Source organism: Phoxinus phoxinus, assembly GCF_949152265.1.
Source record: "Phoxinus phoxinus genome assembly, chromosome: 8".
NCBI lineage: Eukaryota > Metazoa > Chordata > Actinopteri > Cypriniformes > Leuciscidae > Phoxinus > Phoxinus phoxinus.
Window position 1 is genome coordinate 16,319,886 of NC_136883.1, and position 14,623 is coordinate 16,334,508.

Genomic DNA, 14,623 nt, shown 5'->3' on the forward strand with positions numbered 1-14,623 from the left:
GCGATAACGTGCTACGATTGGCCATCTCGATGTGGCCCTTATCTGATTGGCTTGAGTAGGCGGTGGGTGGAGTCCACCTATTTGTGGATTTCTCTGCACATCTACGCTAGAAGTGTTTCAAAATCCACAAATGCGTGAGGGGATTCACAAATGCACAGGAACCGATTCACAAATGTGTGCAGCGATTTACAAATGCACAGGAACCGATTCACAAATGTGTGCAGCGATTTACAAATGCACAGGAACCGATTCACAAATAAATGCCAGGCAGAGTTGTGTTTGTAAAATAAGAAAACATTTGTAAATGTTTTATTTATTTGCAAATCTCATTTTATTTATTTGTGAATTTTATAATTTTTTGTGAAACTCTTTACATTTATTTGTGGATCTTAATCTATTCATTTGTGCATTCGATACATTTTTGTGAATCTCTTTACATTTATTTGTGAATATTAATCTATTTATTTGGAATATTGCAACAATAATAACCCCATAGTGTAGAACTTGATGTATACTGGCCGAATTTCACTGCCATGCTTCTTCCAGTCAGGTATGACCTGAACCAATATAGGGCCTTCCCCTGAATCCCTACATATTCCTCTAGCCGCGACAGCAACACCGCGTGATCTATTGTGTCAAAGGCTGCGGTTAAATCTAATAATACTAACACTGCTGAATCACCAGAATCCACTGTCATCAATAGGTCATTGAACACTTTTACAAGGGCAGTCTCTGTAGAATGAAGCCTCTTAAAACCAGACTGGTAAATTTCACTAATCTTATTCTGTTCTAAATAAACCTGTAATTGATTGAGCACCAATTTTTCTAAAATTTTAGACATAAATGAGAGATGCGAGACTGGTCTAAAATGATTCAAGTCAGTTGGATCTAAATTTGTTTTGTTTTTAACACGGGTTGCACAAAAGCCTGTTTCAGCATATTAGGAAAAATACCTGTATCTAAACTTTTATTTACAATCTGTAGAATACTAGGTCCAACAGCCTCAATGTTTTCTTTCAGGAACCAAGGAGGAACCATATCTATAGCTGACCCGGTAGGTTTCAAGTTACTTACAATTTTCAGCAGCTGCTGAAAAGTAATGGTTTCAAATTGATTAAAAACTGTAGTCTGTGTAAAAAGGTTTAAAAAGTCATTGCTCATTTGTGGGATAATTCCAACGCTATCTCACGACCAATTCGTACGAATTTGTACGAGTGATTAAAAGGTGGCTAATTCGTACGAATTTGTACGACCTCACTCGTACGAATTTGTACGATTTGTCTAAACCCACGTGACGGTTGGGTTTAGGGGCGGGGTCAGGAGTAGGTCATTCGTATGAATTCATACGATTTTGGCAAATCGTAAAATATGTACGATTTAGCAAAAAACGTACAAATTCGTACGAGTGAGGTCGTATGAATTGGTACGAATTAGCCACCTCGTAAAATTCGTACGAATTGCCGTGAGATCGGGTTGGATAATTCCTCTAAGATTCTCAATCTTTGTTTTAAATGCCCTAAGAAAATTCTCACATATCAATGGGGTTGGATTGAGATTTAATATGCGAGGGTTTAAAACTGTATTTATAATATTAAATAATTTCCTCGGATTGTTACCATTTTTTTCTATTATCTCAACAAAATATTTTGATTTGGCTAGTTTTACTGTCCTCTGAATTTTTTTTAGCGTTTCTTTAAGAATATCATAGTAAATTTGTAACTTATTTTTCTTCCATTTTCTCTCTGCTTGCCTACAATTTTGTCTAAGGCCTCTTATTTCATCGTTTAACCACGGATCGGACCTAACTTTATGCTGTTTAATATTTTGAGGGGCCACTGCATCTAATACATCCTTGCAGGTTGAATGCAGCCAATGCAGGTGTTCATCGACACCCTTATCCTGAAAGTCAGAGTCAGACACCTTGCACACCTCATTAAACTTGGCGATAAATTCTGTACTAGTCTTCATTGAAAACCTGCGAAAACATTGCAGAGATTCCACAGGATTGACAAGACAGCATGAGATAGGAATATTAAACAAAATTGGTTTGTGGTCTGAAATAGCATGCTCATTTAATTCTAAGCCTTCAGTAGAGAGACCATGTGTTAATACCAGATCTAAAGTATGGCCGTACATATGAGTCGGACCATTAACTATTTGGGTTAGATCAAAAGAATCAATCAAATTTAAAAAATCCTTTGTCATCACATTTTCTGGGCAGCAGACATGTATATTAAAATCACCTAAAATAAGTAATCTATCAAATTTAGAAAACAATCCTCCAAGGAAGTCCCCAAATTCATTAATAAAATCTTTATGTACTTTTGGAGGCCTATAAATAATAGCGATGGCAACTGGATTTCCAATGTCCAGTATCAGCAGTTGTCGTTCAAATGATCCGCATTCTTCTGTTGTTATTAATCTGCAATTAAATGTCTCTTTGAATATAGAGACCAGTCCTCCTCCTCGACCCGATGAACGAGGGGTATTGAAAAACTTACAATCCCGTGGTATTAGCTCAGAGAAAGGACTCATGTCCCCGCTTGCAATCCACGTCTCCGTAATAAACATAAAATCTAGTCCATGCGCAGTATAAAAGTCATTTAAAATAAATGTCTTATTCATCACTGACCTCGCGTTGATCAAGCCGATTTTCAGTTGTATGTTATTCTCATCTGGTTGCGTTTTCCGACGTAGTGGTTTAATATTACACAATCTCACCCCGCCAAGTCGTACACGCGGAGGACAGCACCATTGCATCACTCCAGAAGAAGTAGGGAGAATCGGGACAATCCAGTTGTATAGTGGTTCCAGGGAGCGCCATCTCACAAAACGAGAACAATCTATTCCGTCAACAACCAGATCACGACGAACACATCTCCTCTGGTTTATTCCAAGGGCAAGTTTGAGCTTGACCGTGAAACCACTTCTCTTCCCTCAAACATTGTCCCCGACGGAGATACGTTGGTACAGACGCCAACAGTGGCGGAGGAATTCCATAGGAAGCCAACAAAGACTGGTCTGTTTGTTCATCTGCCAGAAGTCCGATATTCAGCAAAGTTTGACGATCATACACTAATGCAGGTAATGCACTTTGACTTAAGACAACACTTGAATAAAAAATGCCATGATTTAAAAGGCTATTAAGAAGCCACAATATAACCAAACCTAAAACTCGCAGAGAGTGACGGCATGCCATAAACACCGGCGCCATCATGGACCGGAATAAAAAATGATAAACTGCAATGGCTGCCACATACGCAGCATCAAAACGCAGCAGCTCGAGTTCTTACTAGAACCAGGAAGTATGACCATATTAGCCCCGTTCTGTCAACACTGCATTGGCTGCCTATTAAACATCGTATAAATGTTAAAATATTGCTGATCACTTACAAAGCACTAAATGGTTTAGCTCCGCAGTACTTGAGCGAGCTCTTAACGCATTATAGTCCTTCAGGTTCTCCCAAGGTTTTTTTCTCCATTCTGTCACCTGATGGAGTTTTGGTTCCTTGCCGCTGTTGCCTTGCCTTCTGGCTTGCTTAGTTGGGGACATTTAATATTCAACAATATTATAGATCTGCCTTAAAGGTGGACGATGATGAAATTGTTTTTTTTATTATTTTCATGTTATCACTGTGAAGCTGCTTTGATACAATCTGTATTGTAAAAAGCGCTATATAAATAAAGGTGACTTGACTTGACTTGACATACACTTTGAGTGTGGACGGAGAACGGCCCACGTCCAGCAACTCCTGAAGGAAGGAGAGTATCGCTGATACCTCACATGACCTGGGATCAAGTTGTTTGTCCGAACACCAGTTGGAGAACAGTGACCACATTAGAGCATAGAGGTGCCTGGTAGATGGGGCCCTAGCCTCAATGATTGTATTCAGGACATTCTCAGGGAGGTCCCTGGGTACCCATTGAGGGGCCACACATGGAGGGCCAATAAATCGGGTCGCGGATGCCATATCGTCCCGTTTGCTTGCATGAGGAGATCTTTCCTCAGCGGAACAGGCCAGGGGACTTTGTCCGTCGTCTGGACCAGCTCTGGAAACAACGACCTGGATTTTCAGAGGGGGGCCACCAGGAGGACTGGGTATCCGCTCTCTCTGACCCGTTTGATGACCTGAGGGATCATAGAAACAGGGGGAAGCGCATAAAGGGGGCGGTTGGGCCAGTGATGGGCCAACGCGTCCTTTTTCTTCGAGAAGAACATTGGGCAGTGAGTGTTGGTTCTGGAGGCGAAGAGGTCGACCTCGGCCTGACCGAACACACTCCATATCAGACGGACCGTCTGAGGGTTCAGGGACCACTCGCCTGGGGGAGTGTTGCCCTGTGAGAGCATATCCGCACCCAGATTGTGGCTGCCAGGGATATGTGCTGCCCTTAGAGAGCCCAGGTTGTCTTGCGTCCAGAAGAGGAGGTCTCTCGCCAGTGTGTACAGGTTGCCCGACCTGACGGCGCCCTGGCGATTTATGTATGCCACCACTGACATGTTGTCAGAGCGGACTAAGACGTGGTCTCCTGCGAACGGTGACGGTGATTGAGCAGGAGAAAACGAGGCACGCTAGCGTGGGCTCTCTAACATCCATGCTCTCGGGCTGCCGTTGGCTGCGGCACTTCTTTTTTCCAGGCCGAAGCAGGGCGGGAAAAAGAAGAGCGGGAGAAGCTGCGTCGTCATCCCAGGCCGAAGCAGGGCGGGAAAAATAAGAGCGGGAGAAGCTGCGTCGTCATCTCAAGAGAGAGCTAGCCGCGTCCGCAGCACCTAGACAGGCATGATCTCGCAGACCGAGCAGCCGCCAGAGGAGAGTGCATCTTCAGCATGAGATGCACTCTGTGTGTCCGTCGTCGTGGAGCATGACGAGCGAGGCATTTGAAACAACGCTCGCAGTTCTTTTAGGCTGTGTGAACGCAGCGGCAAACAGTAACAGTAATGCAAGAAAGTATATAGCGTTGATCGCCGGTTGGCCACAGGAGAATGGCGACAGGAGAAAGAACGACTTCGGAGAGAAGGCGTTAGCTGCTGTAGATGGCTTGCTCAAACTGAGAAGGGCTTGTTTCCACGGCGAAGGCTTTCAGAGGATTCAGAGATGTGAAGTATGTCGCTTAAGGAGAGAAATCTGCTATAATGGCTATTTCGGGCGCTAATATAGGTCTAGACCACGCCCAAGTTGCCGCAGCACAGCCAATGAGTGAGCCAGACACTCACTGTGCTAGCTGTGCAGCTGCAAATGCGTTTTACATTTTAGGCTTCAGTATTATCGAGGAAAAGGAGTTTCCCCACTGTGTATTAGATACGCAATGCGAAGTGACCATTCTTGAAAGGGAACATGTACTACAGCTGCCAAACAAAAATGAGAGAGAAATGTATTCATACATTTTTAAATCAATCTAATTAAATCTTGGACACAAAACATTCAGCCAGTAAGAAAAGAAAACATATAGGATATATACTGCATATTTAGGCTACAATGATAAATGGTCAAATAAAACAAACATGCTCAATTATATTATATAATGTCAATTGTTTATGTAAATATATATATATAGGATCGGGTCCAACAAATCGCTGTGTCAATTCGCTAAAAACAGTTGATGGTCAAACACTTCTGAAGGACCAGAATAGTATCCTATTGAGGTGGGCTGACCATTTTGACACCCTGCTTAATCAGGACTCTGATGCAGACCCCACCATCCTGGACGAACTGCCTGATCTTCCTCCCATCCACGATCTCAGTCTACCACCAACCTTCCAGGAGGTTCTATCATCTGTCCATTCCCTTAAAGGAGAACTCCGGTCATTGTCGAGTTCACGCGCGTGATCATAGGTAACTAAACCTATGCGCGTGAACTCGACAATCGACTACTTTGGACTTCGACCGAAAACAGGATGTAAATACAGGTATTTGCGCTGGCTGAAATAACATCATTTTTATTCATATCTTTCACATCTACTGCAGTCAGATTCACTCGTGTTCACTCTGAAGGAATCATCTAACATGGCTGGGCACTTGTATGACACATCAAGGATGTTAAGAGGCTAAAAGCAGGTTTAAAACTAATACACAGGTGAACGGCGGCCGGAGAAGACGACTTCTGGAGAGAAGGCGTTGTCCGTTGATGGTGCTCGCTCAGGCTGATAGGGCTTGTTCGACGGCGAAGGCTTCAGAGGGTTTTAGAGACATGAAAGTTGTCACTGAAGGAGTAAAATCTGCTAAAATGGCGTTTTTTGGGGACTAATATAGGCTAAGGCCACGCCCCCTTGGCGGGCTCTGACGTGGTTTGGTGTCACTGTGCTAGACACTCACTGTGCTAGCTGTGCAGTTGCAAAATGCGTTTGACATTTTTAACTTCAGTAAATCGAGGAAAATGAGTTTCCCCCCACTGCGTATAGCTACGCATTACGAAATGACCGTTCGAAAGGGAACTGACCAGTGGCGCCTCCAGAAATTTTTCAGAGGGGTGGCCAGATGGGGCCACTTAAAATCTTGGGGTGGCACACCAAAACTATAAACCATCATTTCTGAATTTTATTCTACTGTTGTAGTAAACCGGCCTGTAGAAAACTATCAGAAAGACTTAAGGAAACTCCTACTGATATACTTTGGTTTATTGTGTTATATTTAATGGACAGTGCATCACGTTGCATGAATTTCTTAAATGAAATAAACAGAGTTCACAAGCAGGTTAATACATACACACACTCCATTTCATCATTGCAAATAACACATGACTCGACTGACAGAACTAGGAACTAACAGACACATGAAGTAAACTTGTGTGTAGTTTATAAAGTCCAACCTTGCACTTGAAAACAATCTAAACTCTGTTTTTATGACGCAGCTGTTATTGATGCAGCGAGAGATGTGAGATTCTGCTGGTGGTGACGTAGCTCCGCCCGCAATATCACGCACACAAATGCGAGTGACGCAACAGCCAATGTCGAGTTTTCCCAATTAATGCATTAATTTAACAGCATTATTTGAACTCTGTTACACTTACACATATACATGCACCAGCTAACGACGTTACTGTAGCTAGGTAACTCTTGTCAAAACGTGTCAAAGACAGATCAAAAAGCTGCTGTAACAGTATACTGTAACCATTTGGCACTTAAAAAGCACATGTCACGACACATAATTCCCCGTCTTCTTTTACTTAAAAAATATTTTTGACTTATTTACTTACCGGTAGTCTTCATCTTCTTTCTTAACTTCCTTTTAAAATTGTTGACCGACGAGCACGCGCTGAGCTGTTGCTGTCTGAGCGCGCAACAGCGGCATGTACGGAGGGGCGGGGCGGGCTACTGTGTGCGATCGAAAGTCTAGAGCGGCTTGCCTGTCTGGCTGTGCATTAGGGATGAAATGCATAACTGATGCTACTAAAATTTATACTGGCCAGTGGGGTGGCCATGAGTCGGCCAGGCCACCCCCTGGTGGCGCCATTGCTTATGGCAGCAGGAGAAGTTAGAGTGAAAGCAGAGTTTGTTGAGTGAGCGTAATCAGCTAACATTAAATGAACATTTAAGTCACTTGTATGAGGAGTGTTTTTGGTAATGAATGCAGTGATTGAATTCAATTTATCAAAGAAGAATTGAGAAAAGCTATTTACAAGCCCCACAGAGCCCGAAATAACATGTTGTGGTGGATGTGTGAGTTTGTTAACCATTGCAAAGAGTGATTTGGGCCTGCAATACCCAATACCTGCAAAACCCCATACCATAATGGGGTTATGACCTGCAATACCCCTTTGAGCATATAGACTAGTAGATACATGTATATTTATTAAAGAGCCCAGGCACCTGGTGGGTAAACCATGGCATTACAAATTAAAATTATTTTTTCAGCCACAAAATGACTCTATTTTGCCTCTTTGCATTATAATTTAAAACCCTTTTCTAAATGTTAACCTTAAAGTAACACTCCACTTTTTTTTGGAAATAGGCTCATTTTTGCAACTGTGCAGCCTTACCAGCAGGCACAATGATATTACAAACTTAGTGCAAGTCACGTTGGAAGTTACCTAGCTGGGGACTATTTTCAGATGCTGCGTAATATCATTGCGCCTGCTGCACCCATGGTACGGCAGCACAGTTCCTTGATTATTACGCAGGAATGAGAGTATAGTTCCTAGTCATATTGGCCTAGAAAATCGCTACTTTTAATTTTCTGTCGATCTTAGTACACGATGTAACTACAGAAAAGTCAAGTTTTAAATAGGAAAAATATCGAAACTCTTTTGTCATTTTTTTGAGAGAGATGCTAACGGTCTAATCAGATTCAATGATCTATGCTAAGCTATGCTAAAAGTGCTACCGCCAGACCCGGAGATCGCCTGATTCGAAAAAGATAAAACTCAACTGTTTAACTCTAAGGGAGTTGGAAAATGAGCCTATTTCCAAAAAAAGTGGAGTGTTCCTTTAACCCTTTAGCTGTCACCCCCCTTTTTGAGAATGGACATTAAAATGCACTATTCAAGCTTAAATGGCTGTAATTCAAGAATGCTTTGGAGTATAGACCTAAGTTTGGTCTTGTTTTAAAGGGAAAAAATTGCAGATTATTGCTGAAGTGAAAGAACTTCAAAAAATTAAAGTATGAAAAAGTTATGGAAGTTTAAATTTACATTAAATCAAATATAATTTATTTAATATTTTTCTTTTATATAAAATATATATATTACAAAATATTTTTTACTATAAAATTACTATAAAATAAAAGCCATAAATCTAACCAAGTTGTGTTCCAAATTTGAAGTTGATATAATAAAAATTGAAGTTCCCATGAGATTTTGTTTAGGCGTAATACCAAAAATAGCCTCCGGGTGTCATTGAATTCCATTGAATTTAACTGTATGCATTCTGCCATAAAAAATGTATACATTTCTGTCCAAATATCACTTCTGTCACAAAATATGGAACCTTGAGACTCAGACCTTTCTGACAATATGTGTTTTGTCAAGATTAGAAAATATTTTGATCATAAATTATGAAACATAATAATGCCCAAAAGGGGAGGAGCCTGATAAAATAATTTAGAGTAATGTTTCTATGGTAACACAATGTCCAATTTCAAAACAGTTTTCACAGGATGAATTCTGAGATCGTAAGCTTTCAAATGATACCTAATTTATGATAACTACTAAAATATGAAATGTAATAAAAAAAGGCGATAAAAAAAGATAATATTATATTTTAGAGGATAATATATATATGATACTTTTTAGAAGGTAATATTATTTTATCATTTTTTTTATTGACAAATACTAGATTATATGTTTTATTATTAATTTTTAGCATGAAAACCAACATTTCAATTATTAAAAGTGTGTGCGTCGACTTTTTGTGACAAAGGTCAGAACTCCTGTTATGATGTCGATTTTTTTGAGGTGCGCTCTTGTCATAAATTCATCTATTACTGTTCCTGCATAATTTGTAACAGAAAACAGTGCTGAAATATCTATTAAGGAGTCTTAGACCTTTCCAATGATATATAGTTTGTCATGATTAATTTAGGATTTAATTGTAATATAGTGAGGTAAACGTAGGCGTCCCGTATACGGGACAGTGACAGTTAAAGGGTTAAATACTTCTCTAATTGTAATATATATAAATAAAAAAAATCTGAAAAAATATTATTTTAAGTAGTAATTAATGGACCGCAATTATTGCTCAATAGTATTTAGTACCAAACGATCTCCTTAAAATATCAAATGAATATTATTGAACTAAAATACAGAAAATGTATTTCATTAATTAAGGTGTATGGTCACATTTGACCACCAAGTGTATGAGTGTAACCAACAAGTAAGGAATACCTGAGGGTTAAATACAAGAAACATTAACATTAATGTTTTTAAAATACCAAACATTTCGGCAAATACCAGAAGCTTTAGTCTATCCTGCTTAAAAAATCAGAGACTTTGTTTCAAATCAAAAGCAGGTTTGCCAATTTGGTTCGAGATTTGCTTGGGCAGAGTAAGAGCATGAGACAGAGTCTGAAAGTGTGGGTCTAACGTCAAATGTGTGAGAGTTGGCAACCCTGTATTCTGTCTTGTTCATTTCTAGCTCATCAGTCACCAATCAAGTGATTTGGATGCAAGAGAAAACACTCTGATCAAAACCTCCAGTTTCCTCGAAGTTTCATAAGTGCCGCTTTCAGTTTCAGTTCTTCCCGCTCGACACAAAAATGCATTGAATTCAAAAATGCATCAGCTCACAATGCATTGCGTACAACAGTACAAAACCGTAATACATAAATACAGTAATTACTGCTTAAAATGGGTGATAAATTAACAGCATTTTCTTACTGAGAAAACTATTGCCCAGAATGGATTGTTTTCTACAGCACATTGTTTTTTTGTTTTTTTTGAAAATTTTATTTAACTTTTTTTTTTTTCAAATACAATAACAAACATCAGACAATACACAAATAAAGCAACAGTATCAACGAAAACAAAAAAATACAATACAAACGGAGATACAATGTAAGACAGTTAGAAATGTAACTATGAAATCAAGGCATGATGTACTATATTTACATAATTCAAAAAGGGTTTCCAGATTTTATAAAATAATTCACCCTTGCTTCTCATTGAATATGTAATCTTCTCTAAGGGTACACAGCTGCAAATCTCCGACAACCACATTCCAATAGGCACATCAGTGTCTGCTTTCCATTTCAAAGCAATACATTTTTTAGCTATTATTAACAACATTTCAGTAAGCTTAATAGCTTGTCTGTTTCGGAGGTTAGAGTTGGTAAAATTGCCTAATAAACACACCTCTGGGTCCCATTGGAAAGTCAATTCCATGAATCTGTGATATACTATCACATACTTGTGCCCAGAACACTTTAACTTTAGGACACAACCAGGTGGAATGCAAAAATGTCCCTTCTTCTGTACCACATCTGAAGCAGAGGGGTGAAATACTGTTATTAAATGTATGTAATCTAGATGGAGTGTAGTAAAGATGGTGTAAAAAATTAAACTGAATTAATCTATACCTAGAATTCAAGGTTGATGTGACCCCATCTTTAAATAATTGACCCCACAGGTCTGCATCTATTCTTACCCCCTAATCCTGCTCCCATCTCTTTCTGGATTTATCTGGGTCATCTAAAGGCTGATTTGAGATAAGTGCTTCATATATTCTAGAGATAGTTTTATATAGTGGTTTATCGGAGTGAAAGAGTTGCTCCATAAATGTCAAATCTGGTAATTTAGGATAAGTTTTTGCTTTAACTCTTAAACAATCTCGTAATTGTAGATAACTAAAGAATTCTTTATTACTCAAATTATATCTATTTTTTAACTGTTCAAAAGACATTAAAACATCACCGTCAAAACAATGCTCTAACAATGTAATTCCTTTATCTGCCCATATCTTAAATTTTTTGTTTTGATGACACATTGGTAGCAATCTGTTCCCCCATAAAGGTGTTTTAGGGGAAAGAAAATTATCCTGTCCCAGCAGAGACCGCAGTTTATTCCAAGTCTGAACTGAATGTCTAATCATGGGATTATTAGTTCTTGTTTTAATCAGTCTGTCATCCCATGTATATAAAATATTGGAAGGCCATTCTTCTTTTAACTCGGATTTCTCCATATTCAGCCAAGAGTGAAAGGGGGTATTAGCAAACATCTGAGCTAAGTACCTGGATTGTGCTGCCCAATAATACATCTTAAAATTGGGGAGTCTCAGTCCTCCTTGCTTATAAACCAAAGCCAGTTTATCAAGGCTGACCCTAGGTGTTTTACGGTGCCAAATAAATGATCTTATTAACTTATTAAGAGAGGTGAAAAATGAATTAGGGATTAATATTGGAAGAGATTGAAACGTATAAGAATTTGGGCAAAATATTAATTTTAACAGCATTTATTCTACCAAGTAATGTGAGTGGTAGATCCATCCAATTGGTTAAATCTCTACTCACCTTCTCTAAAAGACTAGTCAAATTGAGTTTATAGAGATTCTTTAAGTTACCATCTACCTGAATACCCAAATATTTAATTCCAGTAGGAGAGCACTTAAAGGAAAAGCCGTCCAGTGCAGTAGAGTCGAACCCTGATAACGGCAAAATGACACTCTTGTCAATATTAACTTTGTATCCAGGGAAAGTGCTATATAATTGTAACACATTCTGTAGATTTGACAAAGAGTCTATGGGGTCAGTAAGAAATAAAAGAATATCATCTGCAAATAATGATATTTTATGCATTTCAGGGCCGATTCCAAAGCCCTTTATATCAGAGTTGCATCTAATAGCCTCAGCTAGAGGTTCGATAGCCAGTGCAAAGAGAGCTGGGCTTAGGGGGCATCCTTGCCTACATCCCCTGTACAAGGGAAATGTAGCAGAAATAATTCCATTAGTAACTATTTTTGCTTTAGGAGATTTATAAAGTGAATAAATTAGGTCAATATATGCAGCTCCAAATCCAAATTTTTTCAGCACTTCAAAAAGATATGGCCACTCGACGCGATCGAAAGCTTTTTCGGCATCAAGAGAAACAACTACTCCCGGTATGCGTTTTTATTTAGCAGTATGAATGACATTGAATAGTCTCCTCAAGTTGTTCGCTGAAAGTCTCTCCATTACAAAACCAGTTTGATCTGGGTTAATCAGCAGAGGAAGACGAGTTTCTAACCTCTTGGCTATCATTTTATTAAAACTAATTTATAATCTACATTAAGGAGAGAAATTGGCCTATAGGATGCACATTTCAGCGGATCTTTACCTTTTTTGTATATTACCGAAATTATTGCATTGGAGAAAGACTCTGGAAAACACTTGTCCGTCCTAGACTGGTCAAGTACTTCCATCAAGTATGGCACAAGCAAATCTTTAAAAACTTTATAAAATTCGGATGGGAAGCCATCTTCACCCGGAGATTTATTATTAGGCATTAAAAGAATGGCTTCAGTCAACTCAGAGGCAGAAAAAGGTTGATCCAAATCAAAACTGTCCTCCTCTGAAAGACATGGTAAGTGTATTGAGGATAAGAAAGAATCCATTTGTGTACTATCTGTACTTGCCTGAGAAGTATATAACTCTGTGTAATATTGCTTAAATGCATCATTAATCTCTGCAGGAATATATGTTTCTGCGTTACCTGTATTTATCGTTCGTTTCTGTTCATCACGTTTTAATTGCCAGGCCAAAACTTTATGTGCTTTCTCGCCAAGCTCATAATAACGCTGATTAGAACTAATAATAGCTCTCTCTGCCTGGTAGGTGTTCATTTTATTATACTCCATTTTTTTATTAAGTAATTCCCTATAAACATCCTTATTCTGATCCTTGTGGTATATTTTTTCAAGTGCTAAGATTTCAGATTCTAGCTCATTCAATTTGTATTTTTTAGATTTTATTAACCCCTTAGTATATGAAATACAATGGCCCCTAAGATAGGCCTTTAAAGTATCCCATAATATAAAGCTGTTAGAACAAGAAGGTTTATTTGTAGACGTAAAAATATCAATTTGTTCTCTAATAAATTTTTGGAATTCCAATTGTCTAAGAAGAATTGGATTTAGCCTCCACCTATAATTTCGTCCTATTTTTTCTGGGATGGACAATGACATTACAAGGGGAGAGTGGTCACTCAATAAACAAGGAAGATATTCAACATCCATCACACAATATAAAAGTTGGGTGGATAACAAAAAATAATCTATACGAGTGTGTGTATCATGAGGATGTGAATAAAAAGAGTAATCTCTATCTTGTGGATGTTCATGCCTCCAAACATCAGTTAGATTTAAATCTTTCATAAAAGCAGTGGTTGATTGAGCTGCTTTAGAAAGAGGCAATGGTCTGGTTGAAGATCTATCAAGTACATTATCAAGACAAAAGTTAAAGTCCCCACCTACCAAAAGTGAGCCTGATGATTGAGCGATTTGAAGGAAAACATTTTGTATAAACAAGTGATCATCAATATTTGGCGCATATATATTTAACATCGTCCACTGTTCAGAATACATATGTCCTTGTATCATTACATATCTTCCTGAAGGGTCGAGTACCGAATTTGTAACTGTAAAAGGGATATTTTTATTTATCAGTATAGCCGTTCCCCTTGACTTAGAATTAAATGATGAAGCAAACACTTGACCTACCCATTCCCTTTTTAATTTTTTATGCTCAGAGTCTGTTAAATGGGTTTCCTGTAGAAAAACTATTTCTGCTCCCAACTTCTTAAGGTACATATAGACTCTTTTCCTTTTAACTGGGCTATTTAGACCCTTAGTATTAAATGTCACAAATTTCAATGGCTTTGTTGTCATGTATAATCTATGGTATCCAAATCACCATATAAAACACCCTCATAAAAAATAAACCTTATCCTGATTGATCCATTGTCACCCTGTATTTTAAATGTTGCCATGTATCTCTCCGAAAAGGAATAAATAAAATAAAAAATGATAATAAAAAACAACAACAACAACAACAACAACAAAAAACATATAAACACAGAAACCCCGCTAAAGCTGCTGAACCCGAACTATCAGCAGCTGAGTGGAAAAACAGTGGAGAAACGAATAGCTCGCACTTCCTTCCCAAGCAAAAATAAAGTGCTAACCCCGAGCTCCCTTTATATATAAAACACACTGATATAAGCA